Source organism: Phymastichus coffea, unplaced genomic scaffold (assembly GCF_024137745.1).
Source record: "Phymastichus coffea isolate CEN01 unplaced genomic scaffold, Cenicafe_Pcof_1.1 PCOF00094, whole genome shotgun sequence".
Classification (NCBI taxonomy): domain Eukaryota; kingdom Metazoa; phylum Arthropoda; class Insecta; order Hymenoptera; family Eulophidae; genus Phymastichus; species Phymastichus coffea.
The window spans coordinates 785,574-801,911 of record NW_026706905.1 but is presented as its reverse complement, the minus strand read 5'-3'; the positions used below and the strand labels follow the sequence as shown (position 1 = coordinate 801,911).

At 34.6% G+C, this 16,338-nt stretch overlaps 1 protein-coding gene across 9 annotated transcripts in view; it reads left to right on the top strand.

Annotated features, from left to right (window-relative positions):
• The first annotated feature begins 4,222 nt into the window (after positions 1–4,222).
• The window catches only part of LOC131669486 (ataxin-2 homolog), a 40,875-nt gene continuing 28,759 nt past the window's right edge, over positions 4,223–16,338 (top strand). For all 9 annotated transcript variants that reach the window (XM_058944383.1, XM_058944382.1, XM_058944380.1 and 6 more), the window contains exon 1: positions 4,223–4,705. The gene's annotated coding sequence lies outside the window, so the exon portion shown is untranslated. The remainder of the gene's footprint in view (positions 4,706–16,338) is intronic.

The window sequence follows — 16,338 nt, the reverse complement described above, 5'->3', positions numbered from 1 at the left end:
TGTCCGTAATGCCTGACAGTTGGGGGAAATTTACCGCTGACCCTTCAAATAACAGCCACCTATTGGCTCCTTTCGGGACCAATCAAATAAGGCCCCGCGCTATTTGAAGAAATAGCCAAACGAGCCGATCGATCTTAATCATTCGTAATTCATCCGTTCCAAAGTTACGTACTCGAACGCAATGCTACGTCAAATATTATGACTAGTTTTTCCAGCAAAAATCAACATGTCAGCTATGAAAACTTATTCTTCCGTCTTTTTCAATTGCTTCTTCTCAAGTTCACAAAATAATTAACAAGAAACTCATTTATCATTGAAATATAGCAAAAGTACAGAAATCTCACTACTTATCTGCCTTAAATGCGAAGATAAGTTTAGCTGCCATCCTTTACAGTGCATCACCAATCCCCTAATCTCCTTTATACAAAAGTCATGACCGGATGTTATGAAACCAAGATAAACGCTATCTGATTGGCTCGTGCAGTGCGCATGTTTCTATTTGAATCTAACCTAATCTAATTTAATCATAATTATGCTAATTTTTGTTTTTGTTTAAATATTAATATATGATATCGTTTTAATATCTTCAATTAAAATTATTTGCATATACACAAATTATATTTTATTTAAAAAATCAATTTTTTTATTAATAACTTTTGAGAAAAGTGCTACTTCCTCCAATCTTATTATTGTTAGAAAGCAGAAGATTGAAAAGCTATACACACCTCTACATTGATTGTAATCTCTAACAAAAGTCCTGACCATTGTTAGAAAGCCAAAGGTGTTGTTCGTTTTTATTAAATGGAGTTGACGTATCTTTTATCGTATAACTTTATATTTTGTAAAGACGTATTTCCTTTCACTTTCAAACAGAAATAATTTCCAGTTAAATTAGCCTTTACGATCATAATTAATAAAGTGCAAGGTCAAACTTTTGACAAAGTTAGTCTAGATCTACGAAAAAAATGTTTTTAATCACAAACAGCCTTATATAGCCATGTCTCAAATTTGATCTTGGGATATCCTCATAATTTATCTTGGTGATTATCAAAGAGAAAATACAAGTGTCAAAAATTATGTTTATAAAAAGCTGTATTCATGATTATTAAATTTTTGAAATTTATTCTGTTAATTATTTTACAAAGATAAAAATTCTTTCACTAACAAAATATTTCAGAACATCAATTAAATAATCAATCAATAATTATTAATCGTGTTTAATTTTATTAACGTGCTTATGGACAACAAGCATGTTGGTTAATGCGCGCGAAGCGCGCTGTTCAAATTTTAGTATTAATAAAAAGATCATCTATAAATTATGTTTTACAAAATTTGAAAAAAATGTTCTAAAACGTACAGACAACGTGTATGCTCCGAAAAAATGAGTGGAGAGAAGTGAGCTATCACCTTTCGCTCACATCGTAGTAAGTTTTAATATATCATATTCAGAGACTCCAAGTTTCCAAACATTTCCAGCGCTAAGAGGCTTTCTACATTAGGAGACGTCAAACATGTATCTAGATTATCAAGATAAAAAACAAATTGTTTGTTTAACATCTAGATGTGTCCATGATTACGTAGGATGCGAGCAGTGATAAAAAATATAGATATACTATATTAAATATTGTCAGTACAGTAATATATCATTTGTCTATCTTTTTAACCATGGTAAATGTTTGATGGCCGAGGTCTAATGTCTCGTTATATAGAAAGTTCCTAACTAAAATATATATGGTAAACGAGAAAAATTGGCGAGTCTTTCAGTCAGTGGTTTGTTTAAACAAAACATAGTTGGTACTTAAATAAATTAACATTGACAAATGTTACAGTCTAGATTATGAATAATCAATTTTGAAACATTCTATCGAGCGCTTTTATTATAAAAAAATAAAGGATTTTTGTGAAATTCTATGCGATGCATTATTCAACATAGACTATGAAAGGTTTTCATACATAAATCTATATAATAATTACAAACTTTTAAATATCCTTTCATGGACTACAGTTAATTGATTATAATAACCTTCTTCTATGATAAATACTTTATTAGTAAAGCTTTATTCATAAATTTATTAATGTTGGAGTGACAATTGTTCGGTTATGACGTACGTACGCTAATACGTTGTTTTCGACGTAAATATATAAACACTAGTGACAGTTTAAAACCATCCTTGATTTTTTAATTTTTTTGGTGAAACCGTTGGATAGAACACTCTAAAAATGCTTAGTCGTAATCTAGCCTATAATCTTTATCAACTATTAACATTTTCAAGTACCAGATATGTTTCGTTTAGGTAAGCCATATTGGAGGGAAGACGTGACAAATTTTCCCTTTTTACTGTATGTTTTAGTTAGTTTTAGTTAGTTTTAGTTAGCTATAGAATTGTAGGGGGAGTCTTAAGCACCGAAGATTTACTTTTTATATGCCGTATGTACTTTGGAATAGAGAATTCTCAATACAAACAACCAAGAAAAATATAATACTAATAATGTTATTTTGCTTAGCTGCTATTGAGTTACTCAAACAAATATTCAAAACCATTATTTGATATTACTGTAAGGTTATTCAAATAAATGGATTTTCTTTAAATAAAAAACCAACCACCGAGACAAGACTCACCCATTTCAGTATTATTTTCGTAGAGTTGGGTTAACGATTCGTATCGTCGAAGCGCTTTGGAAATGTTGTTGCGCGACTATTCTTTCCAGAAAATACAAATTTGTATAGCATAACAGAGACTATATAGTAACATGGAATGATAATTATAACATTTTGTTAGACAGCATAATAGAAACAATGATTTGATGAAGATAGATATTCTATCTGTTGTGAAATTATTACTTTGCGCAATTTTAGTGATTGCGATAAATGTAAAAAATTAAGGATATGCAGTTTGTACAAAAACGTTTACGCAAACAAGGCTACCTGTTTGGATACCCGTAAGTGGATCAGTGCAATTTACGTGGAAAATAAATTTAGGATAATTTTGCCGCAGTATAAAAAGTATAATCTTGCGCGTTGTTTTTCATACTCTACATAATCTGTTGCAAAAGAAGCTTTTAGGGAAAAAGCTATTAATTTTGTTATATTACTTTTATCATTTACGAGCGAGCGTAACGAGTAACTTACTTTAAATCCTACTGCTTAGCTGATGTGTTTTCGATCGATATCTACACTGAATTCATGATACGTTACATATAAAAATATTGGAAATAGAATTTGGATGATCGCTTGGTGGACTTGATAAAATATTGCGCTTTACACTCAATTGATGCCAATGGAGTTTCTTTTTCTTTGATAATCAATGAGACGTAAGCTACTCAGGCCATCTTCTTTGCTCCCTAAAAAAGCGCGTCGAAATCATAAAATTGATGGGTATCGTTGTTTTCACTGGAAAAAAGTCTCCGCTGATAAATGACCAATTAATGGCGATTGAGCGGAAAATCTTGGGCAAAACAGTCGATGAACGTGGAGCGCGTTAAAGATGGAAAACTTGAAGTTGGTCAATGCGTACACAATCTAGAAAGAAGAGCCGAAGCTGCATAAGGTCGAAGAGGTCGAAGGTTGCAAATGCGAGAGAGCGAGCAGTTAGGTTAATCAGCGCGCGAAATATCTTGATAGTGCAAGTCGCGCTCGAGTTGGCCTCGCTAACAAAGTTTGTTTGCACGGGAGTTTAGAGGATCTCGGAATATGCTGGGCGCGACAACGTCGTCGAGGGGGGGGCCGGGGAAAAGGCTCGAGGACGAGTCCGACGAGAGCGAGCACTCGAGCGGCGAGAGGGAGAGAGCAAAAGGCGTGGGCGGCGAGGAGGGCGCTTGCGCGACTCGACAGGTGGCTCCGTGCAGCGAGCCGCGCGTGCACTGGCACCGCAGACTGGCAGCGCGGGAGGGCGGTCGCGGATGGCTGGCGGGGGTGGCGGGGGCGGCGGGGGCGGCGGGGACCGGAGAGTCGCGGAGCCGAGAGGGAGACACAGCCGCGGCTCGACTGACTCGTCGCTCGAGGAGCCGCTCGGGGGCGGGGGAGGGGGCGCTAGGCACAGCTAGACGACTAGAGAGGGGCCGCGATACGGCTGGCGAGCGCGCGAGCTTTCCAGGCGCAAGCCCTGCCAGCAGCCAGCGACGAGCGAGCGAGCGAGTCCCCTGGACGCAGGCAGGCAGCCAGCGACGCGCACCTACCCCCGATGCCATCCGCTCTCTCAGTGTCAGCGCTTCCGCCGTTGCGTTCGCGTGTGCCGCCGCTGCTCCGTGCTCGCGAGCGCGCTGTCCCTACCCGCCCGCTCCTCCGAGAGCGCCGCCGCCGTCGCCGCCGCCGCCGCCGCCGCCGCCGCCGCTCGCTCTGCTCCTCTCGAGGCCAATGAGGCGAGCCCCTGCCTGCGCAACACCTGCTCAGCGTTCGCCAGCATTCGCCTCTTCGCTGCCGCGTGCTGCTCGCCCGCTGCTCCCGGGCTAGCGGGCCTCCTCGTGCCCCGTCGGACCGACCACGGACGGCGCCAGCCATTGCTCCGATCGCCCCGGAACCGTAGCCACTCGGGACCAAATCAGCACTTGGCACATGACGTCCTCGTTTTCTCTGCCCTTTTCTCTCTTGCGCTTTGCCAATCCTTCGGCCCAGCAGTGCACGCCTCTCCCTGTGCGTTTCAGTGATTCGGTTATTGCTTTGTGTGCTACACGAGCGGCAACTCCAGTCCACTGTCTCTCGGCAAAAGTAAGTGCATCAATCTTCGCGTCAGCGACCTTCCGACAGGGGCGACTTTTCTGTCGTCGACTGCTTTCAGAGCATCCAGGCGCTTGGAACGTGAAATCGGTACTAGCAAGGCCGGTTTTGTTCGTCGTCCACGAGTAGTCCAATCAAACGCAGCTCAGAGCGCAACGAATAGATCAAATTTCGCGATCTTGCGAAGGCAAGCCTAAAGTACTTACAAACCCTCTAGAGCTTCACACGTCGCTTCTAATCACAATGTTTAAGAATTCGCTACTTTTTTCTAGGACGTTTCGCATGGACAGAGAATACACACAATTCGCGACGAAATACCGCAAAAGAACATATTATTCGTTGAGTTTGTTTTGTCGGGCTTCCTCGACCCACTTTTCTTTCTTCGATTGTCTAAGCGAAACGCCATATATTTGTAACGACAGCGTTACAAGTTCGCGGAACCGAGTCATTCCTACCAGCATAATTACGATCTGCTCCTGCATATCTATCCTATTCCACCTTTGTTTCTATTCCCCGTACGATTTAACGCGCGCATACCTATTTCAATTTTTTTCTTTTTTCTCTACTTTTTCTCTCCGATTTTCTGTACAAAATAGCCCAGCTCTAGATAAGTGTAATTGCATAAATATTTAAATTACTGCGGTGCCTTGAAAAGCATCCGACATTCATCGATTCAATCTCGTGCTTGAACGCTTTTTTACTACTTATACTTCGCTAGCGTTTACGTGAGCAATATTGTCGTTCGATAAAACCGTGTAAGCTGCTTTATTGCTCATTGTTCGCTTAAAAGCTTTTTATTTTTGTTGTACAACGAAAATATATTTTTATCAAATTTATGTGCTACGCGGAAACCATCAACTATGGTTTAAACCGTCCAACTTCGTAATATACAGTAAGAGCATGATTCTCAGATGTTTTACGTCGTGATCGTTAACTATTAAAGTCGAAAAATAAATTTTATATAAATGTCAAACCTTTACTCGATCAAAAGTGCATCTACATTATACATTCATCAGGAAAAAAAGATATTCTGGACACTGTCTCTTCATTATTCTTAACAGGATTAAGAATATTTAGAATTGAGTACAAAAATGTATCCTCAAATAAATATTATTGGTTCTTTTATCAATTTCTTAAATTTTTAACGAGCTGAATAAACGCTCAATCATTTTTCAAAAGATTCTTACATTTCTTTCCAAAAATATTACATAACTGTAGATATAGCCAAATTAAATGTATAGATAGAACATTATAGGAAACGGTTGACCGTGGCTCAAGCATACATTTAAAGCAATATATTTCATCGTGCTGGCGAAGGCTTTATTTTGAAAATAAATTGGTTAAAACGTCTCGGTGTGACGCGGATCGCAAGATATTGTTTATTCACTCTGCGCGAGCCGTCGGCTGTGAGTGAGAGGAAGCATCATTGAATATTCATATAGGTATACATGAAAATCAAAGAGGATCGATAGAATGTGAGTGCCCAAGGAATCCCGCAACGATTTTGTCATTCTTACCAATTTTCTGTTAACTATCATAGCGTCCAACTATTTCCTTGTTTGCTTTCGTTGATCAATTCAACGTGTCTCCCGATGCTATGTATGTTTCATGCAGAAAACAATGCAACTGATAATCATTTCTATCACTTGCTTTGGAAATTCTATTTTGAGCTTCAACCTTGCAAATAATATACCTCGCTCGAAAGCGATAAGAATTTTTCCGATATATTACTTTTCCATTGGTAGTCTAGTGAACAATGTCGTAAAAACTTTTCTCACGTTAATTGTTAACAGTTGATTTTGCACACTTATCATTTCCACTATACTGTTTTTTTAATTAAAAGATAAAATCTGCTTTTACCAGTGATACCGTTGCGATTTATACAGGTTCTGATATTGATCAAGACTAAAGTGTCTCTAATGATAATCGAGGGAAAAATATCCAAGTTTTAAGTTTTACATAATTAATACGACGAAATCTATTGTCCAGCCCAAGGAAAAACATATATTTCATCGAAAAAGTCGCTTGATGAAATAATTTCTAAGCTTCAACATGTCGGCAAAATTTTATCTCTTCGCATCGTCATAGCAGTAGACTTTCTGACAACTTTCTCTTGGCTTGAGATCAGCTTGGGATACGAAAATCTTTTCCTAAAAATACTCTTTTATATCTTACTTACAATTTTGTTAATTCAATGATTATTATTTCATTGATTACAAATTAATTTAAATTAAATAATTTCGAAAATTCTTTTTATTCATTAAAGCATGAATGTTTTCTATCGATCAAACAAGAATACTCTTAAACGTGCCGCTGAGAAATTTCCACTGGTTTTCCTTCAAGATGAAGAGAAATTTCGTCTTAGTATTGTCGTACTTTCTTTCAACGTGACCGAAATGACAAGTTTTTGGATATTAACTGACTTTCTTAATTGCTTTGTTATTATTCTATAAAATCCAGAATAAATTCAAATTTAAAGGTAAAAAATCAACTAGGAAAAAACACAGTCAGCTCATGTTCCTAACGAAACTTTGTGTAAGTTAGTGCAATTATTGTTTGTCGCGTAAAAAATCGTCTTTTGATGATTAACTTAGTATGTATAGATTCTGAAGACTATTTTAGTAGTATACTGTAGAACTAACAAGAATGTGTAATAAAGTTAGTCCGAGTCATAAGAAGTTGATTCGTATTAATTGTCAATGTTGCTAACCATATATGCGTATTGTTGCGAATTTCATACAGATAAAAGGGTGAAATTGCGTAACTCGCCTAAATTATCGGTAACCGTGCAGTTAATTGGTCAATAAGGTATATGCACCAGTAAAGTCGCTTCTATATATGACTAACTGACGTATTTGCTTCAAATGATTCTGACATTGTTATATCGTTATGTTATACTCTAATGACGTAATGAAAAGTAATGGTCACCTTATTGTCAATTATTATTTGTTAATCAAGTTCGTTAAGTATGTTTTTAATGATATTGTAACTGAATAGTGTCGAAAATCTAAATGAGAAAATGAATTAAAAAGACTGACAATAATTTTATGAAAACTTGTTCGTGAATTTGGTGAAACGAACAAGCTATTGACATTTTTATGCATTGAATTTCATATACATATAAGTAACTTTGTAGTATCAAGTAGTTGAATTTGAAAGTAGTCGTTCTAAATCTCAACAGAAGAATCGTACAACAGATTTAATCACTGACGAATCGACAAGAGTCTCACATTATAACAGTAAACTAACAGCATGTAAATGTACATTGGTATGCCGTAAATCGATAAGTCGCTTCGGGTTCTTTGCATACGAGACTACGTAAATTACAGTATGCCACATTGTTCGTTCACACACATACGCGCGCGCGCGCGCACACCCACACACGCACCCACAAATGTATACGCGTCACACGAACTGCCGTCAGAAACAAATGAACAATACTCGAGTCTGTCTGAGTACTTAGTTTGTATATACTTATCGTTACTCGCATGTGCAATTTTTTGCTCAACTTTGTGCCATTTTATCAATTAACAGTCCCTTACAAAAGCAAATGTGCCAAATTAATACAACTACAGTTTGGTGATATTTATTTTAAGTTCATCATTACTAATCACATCCTGCAGCAACGACTTATAAATAAAAATGACTTTTAAAAAAACAAGGTCAATATTGCTAACAAAAATGACAGCAATCTTGTGTTTATTACTTTGAACAAAAAATTATGCATCTACTAAAATTTTAAAGCCCTTTATACGGCAACGATGCAAGCTTCGACCTCGTGAATATTGATACAATTTCCATGCCATTGAATTTTTACAATATTTGCATTTCAAAAATAAAGCATTTTGAAGGAAAATCCCGAACAAGTCCTTTTGGCATTTTTGCTAAGTAAGCGCATTCTACGCGAACATTAGAGTAACGCCCAAGACAAAGGATTTTGACGTCACGAAGTGTACAACAGTGCAATATGACATGCTGTAAGAAAATGATCTACTTGCTTACTACATAGCTTACATAATAGGCTCAACTTTATCTTGCATTCAAAGTAATTTAGCTTATACACATACATGTATAGGATCAGTAACAAAATAATTATGCAACTTGAACCCCGAAAAACGTTTTGCAACGTTACGTTAAGTAAGCCCTATTTTTTTTTAAAGTCGCTGAAAGTGTTTTAAATAGTTTATTTTTAGGTCAATTTTAAATTCGACAGAAGCAATCTTTCGCGGAAACGTAATTTCAACAGCGATCTGTTGTAGCATAGGTAAGAATAGAAAAGGTGGATGATTATCTCATTCTCGTTTTTCTTCGGTACATTTAAAAAAAATAGTGAACGCGTATTTTCTTCAAGACAAAAAAAGAGGTTTATTAGAAAACTGAAGCTGTAGCATTCGTAGATAAGTATTATTCCGTAAAAATCATTTCCATTTATAAAAGGAAAGATAGATAATAGTAAGAGATAGAGACACACGGCAAAATATATTAAGATACTGCAGATATCATATTGATCACAGTTAATGCGTATGATAATTTTTATCGAAAATATGCAAAAATATAAAAATTTCTTGACATTTCCGAAATAAATTTAATGGAGTATTCGAATAATACCTTTCAAAAAGTTTTCTCATAAGTGAGACCATAAATAATATATATATATATATATATATATATATATATATATATATATATATATATATATATAAAAATTTTTATTTGAAAATTGCACTGTTTCATCCAACAATATGATGTAAGCCAAACGCAAAAGACTTCAAAATGTTTGCAGGAATTTTGTTATACGGATCTACACGTGATATGGTAAACAAAAATTTATAGATGATTTGCACAATTTAAGTAATGTTATTATACTAAAAACTAAGGATTAGAAGATTAATATTCAATTGGCATTCGACATTTGAAAGATAATTTAATTTCTGATTTTTATCAGAGTATATATATGAATGCTTTTAATACGAATCAGCAACATTATTACTTTAACGTAGGATTTTATATTGGGCAATGAAATTATTTTATAAGTAATAAAAAAGACATTCGTGGCAATAAACGAGTATATATTTCAATAATTTAAAATTTCGAACAAAGTCTAATTCTGTAAACTCTAAAATAGAGTAAAGGAACCCCAACCGGAGTAAAACAAAATGTAATGAACAACAAACACATTTAAAGAAAAATCCCAAGGGAACTTTGTTCACTCTGAGTGATGCCTCTTAATGAGCATTATCTGACTCATAAAAGTAACTAGGACCACGTAAAATATACAGACTTTCCGTGAGCACGACCTGCGTGAAATGAAATACGAGAAAACTATTTCTGTTTCGTCATTCGAAATCACAAATTAAACACTTCAAGTCACTCGAAAATAATACATTTTACGTGCCCTATAGCACCTTTTATTTTTACATTGAGAAATTCAAAAGGAATCTTTTGGGTGCCAAATTAGCGAACATTTAAATTAGTACAATTTTGGACACTGCATTGTTTCAGAACAGACCTACTAGAAGTGTGCATTGTCTATGGTTAGATTTTGACTTATTACAATTTACTTTAATTGTAACACTGTAAATGATTCGTGCGTAATCCTTTAAAAATAAGTATTCTTTGATAACCCAATTAATAATGAAGATGATATGCAATCTCTGCATATAATGCATTAACATAATCTCAAGCAAAAGCTTTTTCAACAAATTTAAGACCTTCAGAGAAATTATAAGATCAGCCGATACTTGTTAACTTTACAGCAACTACTAGCAATCTCATCACGCAAGGGCAAGTTGCAAGAGCAGATTCGTAATTACGTCGTGCTGCTGTCTAGTAATACCGCTGCTCTTTCCTTTCTATCTTTTATGACCGTGATACAATTATCCGAGACTCTGGATGCCTAAATAGCTATTTACTTCGTTTTTTTATGTTTTATCTTCTTGTTTTCTTACAATACATTTTTTACGTAAAGCTCTTTAAATCTTTTCGCATATTGTTATATTCTAAGTATCACACTTCCGAATTTTAAGGTTTTATTCATGGGTTAATCGATTGGTTTAGTTTCTGCTTCTGCTTCTTCTAAATGATTAAGAAATATAAAAAATGAAAATTTATAAATACAGTTTCTTGAACAAATTTGATTTAGAGGGTTCAAAAGCTCTAACAAAAACAGTCATTAGAATTTTTACCGTTCAAATTAAGCTACTGTAAAAAACAAAATGATATATTATTTCCCACGTGAAAATCCTATAATAAGTTCCATTTTTCAAGAACGAAAGATAGCTTAAATGAATAAACGCATGGCAAAAAATATGTACACCGCAGACTTGAACTAGGTTTTTGGATTCTTTGGACCTCATATATTTATATGGCGGTAGTCATCTTCGACTCGTGCTAACTCACGGTGACTCGAATTGAAATCGCAGTCATTGAAAAGGTCACCTTTACTTATCTAAAAAAATACATAAAGGATATCAAAATATTTGACGAATATTCTCTAATTTTAGGGGTGATTTACATAGATGAATGTGATGTGAATATAACTATTGTTTCAAGGTCGTTCGTAAATGTAATTATTAAATGTAATTAATTAAATGTATTAGCTCTGCTTTATTTATGCTCAATTGTAGTTTTCAAAGCGCTGCGCGGTCAAAACCTCGATTAAAAAATAATAAAACATATGATTTCGATGTTTTTTTTTTGTTTTGACGTAGAATCCAAATGTGATCTTTCTTCCTTTTTTTATTATATTTCAAAAAGCCATGAAAAGTTGTATTCATTTTTCAATTAGTTTTGGAACTTCTATGGGCGAAAAAGAAGATACGACAATCTATTATCGTAATAATCCGAATATTTTTTTGTTTCTATATGTCAAATACTATGTAAAAATTACTCGACGACAAGCGTCCAGCCAATTTGGAAATATTGGCAAGGGGTGCCGTTGTTTAAGTATTTTTTTTTTGTGGAAATCCTCTTACACAAAAAAGTAGTAAAAGTACAAAGCACAACCATATCTGCAACAATACTGAACGAGTTAATAGGAGTGTTTATACGTAGACACGCGGCTAAGCTTCTGGATGTATATAAAATAAATAGGAAAGATTAATTATTGTTATGACACGTAGACAGCACGGATGAGGTATCGTAGACGCTGCGTTGAAAATGTATGTTACGGGAGAAAGACAGGCGGCAAAATAAATCGAGCTTTTATACTTACGCGACAGCGATTACTGCGCACGATTGGCCGAGACATAGTCACTGCCGCGAAAACTAGGTCAGGAGATAGGTGATTCTATACTGTGTAGCACGATGTAAGTATGGACAAATAACCTTGAATCGTGTAATCGAATTCATTAAAGCTCATGGACGCATGTGTATTTTTTAGCTAACTACATACTTTCAACTCTGCGCGAATATTTTTATCTCTACGTGAAAATTTTTATAATTCTACAGGATATACATCACTCTATATATACAATAATATTTTAATGACTTGAAAATTTCTTTTATTTTATCTATCTATACAAATAGCTGTCGACAGTCATTGTCTTCTTTCGAATGTCACTTTCCCGAGCAACTAATAAACATGATTTTCCGAATGAATCTAATCTAGTCTAATTGACAAAACTTCGCGTAACAACGCAACAGCCAAACATTTTGTAATTTAATAAGCATACACCTACATACAGAGACTAAAATTCACTAAAAATGTTTGAAAATTATGGGTTTGTTCGCGTACATCTTTCTTTATATAAGGTTGTTAAAGCTTAAACTCTACTTTACTTCAAAACTTGTTCAAGTAACTTTTTCATTGTCTTATATCCGCGTAGAGAAAGCTATTTCTTTCGTGAATGTATGAAATTCACCTAAATGATATTTTATCCTAATTATAATAATATTGATCTTTTTCTTGTCGTGAATTACTACAAGTATAGATATATACATCGGTGTTTTTGTAATACAATTATTCCGGGTCACATAGATTAGTTTGAATCTAGATTTTTATTAGCATTTCAGACACTTGACGAAGCTATTTTCATATCCTATCTGACAATTATGCGAAGCCTTCATTAAAAATTCCCACAGGCAAAATTCTTCAGTGAATCAAAGTCTCACAAGCGAGACATTGCCACGATGTTTACGAAACTTATTTTTCAGTTTGCAAAGCTATTTTAATCGTCCAAAATCCTTTTTTTTCAGAGTGCCGTTATGAGATGTACTCATTTTCAAAATGTTTTTTCAAATAGCGAAGTTTTCGGAAAAAAACGCGTGTTAGTTCACTTTATAAAGCAATCCCCACCATTCGAACGAGTCGTCAGTGGCATTATGAAGTAAAGTTGCTTTGATAAAATTTATAAATTACAAAAAATTAGAATGCATCAGCAGATGATTGGATATATAAAGAGAAGGTTTTATTGTTTTGCTGCCGAAAGTTGTTTCTTATCATTTAGCAAAGACTGGACAAGTTGCACGAAAAAACATGAAATACTATCTGATGCTGCTTTATGTCGGGTGTATTTCTGATTTTTTCAAACGGTCATACGAACATCTAACATGTTGTGAGCGATTTTTCACCAACTAATCTATTTTATTTGGACTGGAACACAGCTAATAAAAAATTTTTCATTAAAAATATAAAATATGTTTTCATCTGTACATTATATATAAATACAGAAGCAGACTGAATTTTGGTAGTATCGAAATACTGAAACTTCGATTCGTTCGTGTAACAAGTATTCTAGTTTAATCATTATTCCTATTTTAGTGCTGATTATTATAATCTAAAATGTGCATGCGAAGTGCGCATCGAATGCTAATTGATTGAAAATCAAGTTAGCAAACAGAAAATTGAATACTTGACTGAATCATGAGGTAAATTTAAAAGTTTGCTTTAAAACAATATCGACGTTCAAATCTTAGAGATAATAGAGAGGTAAGAGAGAGAAACGTGGTTCACTAGATATAAAGTCGGATGACAACGCGAAGAGCCGGGGAACGATTTGTGTTTGATATCTTTTAATTTTTTCAAATAAATGTTCGTGTCAAAGTACACGATTCTCACAATAGTTCGAGATAGTAGGTCCATTGATCAGCAAATCAATACCTGTTTCGAAGTAGGTTTTATGGGAGACTAGCGTATGAGATGGTAGCCTAAAAGCGTGAATGTGAAATACTTTATGTGGTATAAGTAATAAAAACATAATTATATTAGATTACGATTACTAATATAATTATCAAACATCAGGAGTGGAAAAAATTAACAATAATTTATAATAAAAACATAAATATCTGTATCTATTATATAAAATAGTACAGAACGAACAGAAAAATATATTTGTCAGTATCACAAGGAAACTTTCCTTTAATCAATAATATCACATGTAATAAAATACAAATACCTCGTATGAGTCCCTGTAGCATCACGATAAGTATTAACAATTCTATTCAATTTGCATCGATAATTCTGTCTATTTCCTTTTACGAACTTATTGAGCACTGTAGAAATACCCAATGGAAAAGTAATTATTTGATCAGCTAATGCGCACCAAGATAAGTTGATGAATATTCTTCGGGGGTTGGGTACGTTTCATTAGAATTTTTCGATTAGATATCTTTTTGTCTAGATAAAATCTTGAGCATATTTTTTTCTTCTCTGAAGCCCGCCATTCGATTGAAACTCATCGCAAACATTCCTCGTGATATTCTACACCACTCATATCGACCGCAACACGCTTTGCTGTTTCAGCCATGTGTTATTAGCCATCGATCAACCTACCCTCAAACCAACTAGCGCCAGTCTGTCTTCTTATAACGAGTAAAAAAATCTAAATTAGCCTTAAAATAATAAAAATGTAATCGAATTGTTAATTCCACTGCTGTTTCTGTTCAATCGATAAATCAATGGCACGATTTTTATGCAATAAAAATAAAATGAGCACGATTCAAGGCGAAAGCTGTTGAATGGGTATAGCATTTCTGCATTCAACACATTTTCATATAAAAAATGAAGCTATTTTAATCTTCAGAGTGTATAATTAAAAAAAATAAGGAAAAATATTAAGATACAGTTAGACTCTGTTGAAACGTTATTGTTTCAACCTGTTTGATGTTATTTTTATTTTGATACATATTGAATATGCTTATGGTATTAACTGTATCGAATTGATCGATCACGAATGAATGATAAATTATTATTTTGGTCAGTATAAATTTCGGTGATTTCTCGTAGATATTATCAAATAAAACGGTTTTTTATGAATATAAGATATAATCCAGCCACTGAAAAGTTCGACCTCTTCTTGTTAGCACCATTGATTTATTTCGTTGTCATGAGCACATATTCACACAAATACAGTGGACGTATTGATGTAAGTTTTTATGCGAACAGAGAAAAGTTGTGATTAACTGCAAATTATAAACGCTGCTTGGAAAGTCGTGGATGCCGAATTTATTTTAAACCTGTCTAATTACTTGGTATTTTTGTTTCCTCGATTGAGCTTGAGCAGCTTTTCACACGTGTATGAAGTGGTAAAAGATGAAAGCAGTGCCGAGACTCTTCTTAAGCTAGCTGCAACCAGCAGACTAATAATTGGGGCGAAAAAACAAAAAAGAAGTCCGTGCACACTTAGCTCAAAGTAGGGCAAGACAATTCTTGACTCAAGTACTTTTTTGTGGCCTCGCGCACACCTTTACGAAATAGCTTAAGCCCGCATTTTCCCCCAGCCAGAAGATGCTCCTCGTTTAGTTTTTCTCATCACCGAGTGCGTTTGTATGTATGCGAACTAAAGCTACTATTTCTTTACGTATTACTGTAATTCCTATTGTTATTTTTCGAAACATCACACCAATTGAACATTAGACAAATTCTTGTAGCTAATTAAAAGCATAGAATTTTTACTCGGTTACCTCATACATCACGCTAACCTTGTTCAACAAGTACACATCTTCAGAGTTTCAAAAATCTTTCAACCAGAATACAACTGCACAGTTGAATATTTCATCGAGCAGCTCTAGTTTCGACGCAACTTGTCCAAATATTACGCTAAGATCCAGAAACACGATGAGCTATACAGACATTAGGCTACGTAGTTAATCATGCTATACAACCTTGCTTGATCATGCTTGATTGCATTTAAAAGTTTGTTCTCGTATCGATAATAGGTTCGATTATTAACGTAACACATTTGTTTTGTTCAAGTCTTCAGTGATGGATCTAACTACGATTGATCGCTATTCATAGAATATTAAAAAATTATTCACTCTTTAAGTATAGAATTATTTATTTTTTCAAAGTGTTTCAAGTGTTACTTCCTTTAAATTATTTCAAATTAATCGAAAAAACTATTTAGATTGACAATGAAATCTTAGTTTGACATTAACTTGCAACATTGAATAACATCGAGTTTGTAACTGGATAAATAGATAATACTTCTTCATTTTTTTACATCAACCGATTCAATTTTATTCCTTTATGTTATCATGATCGCTCAGTGTTTGAACAATAAATGCACAAGGATTCGTTTTTATATTTTTCAGTCGAAATGAACAACGTCAAAAGATGAATGCCGCTAAGGTAGCAAATTTGCCCTGTGAAAAGTCGCTCTTTTCACAGGGCAAATTTGCTACTT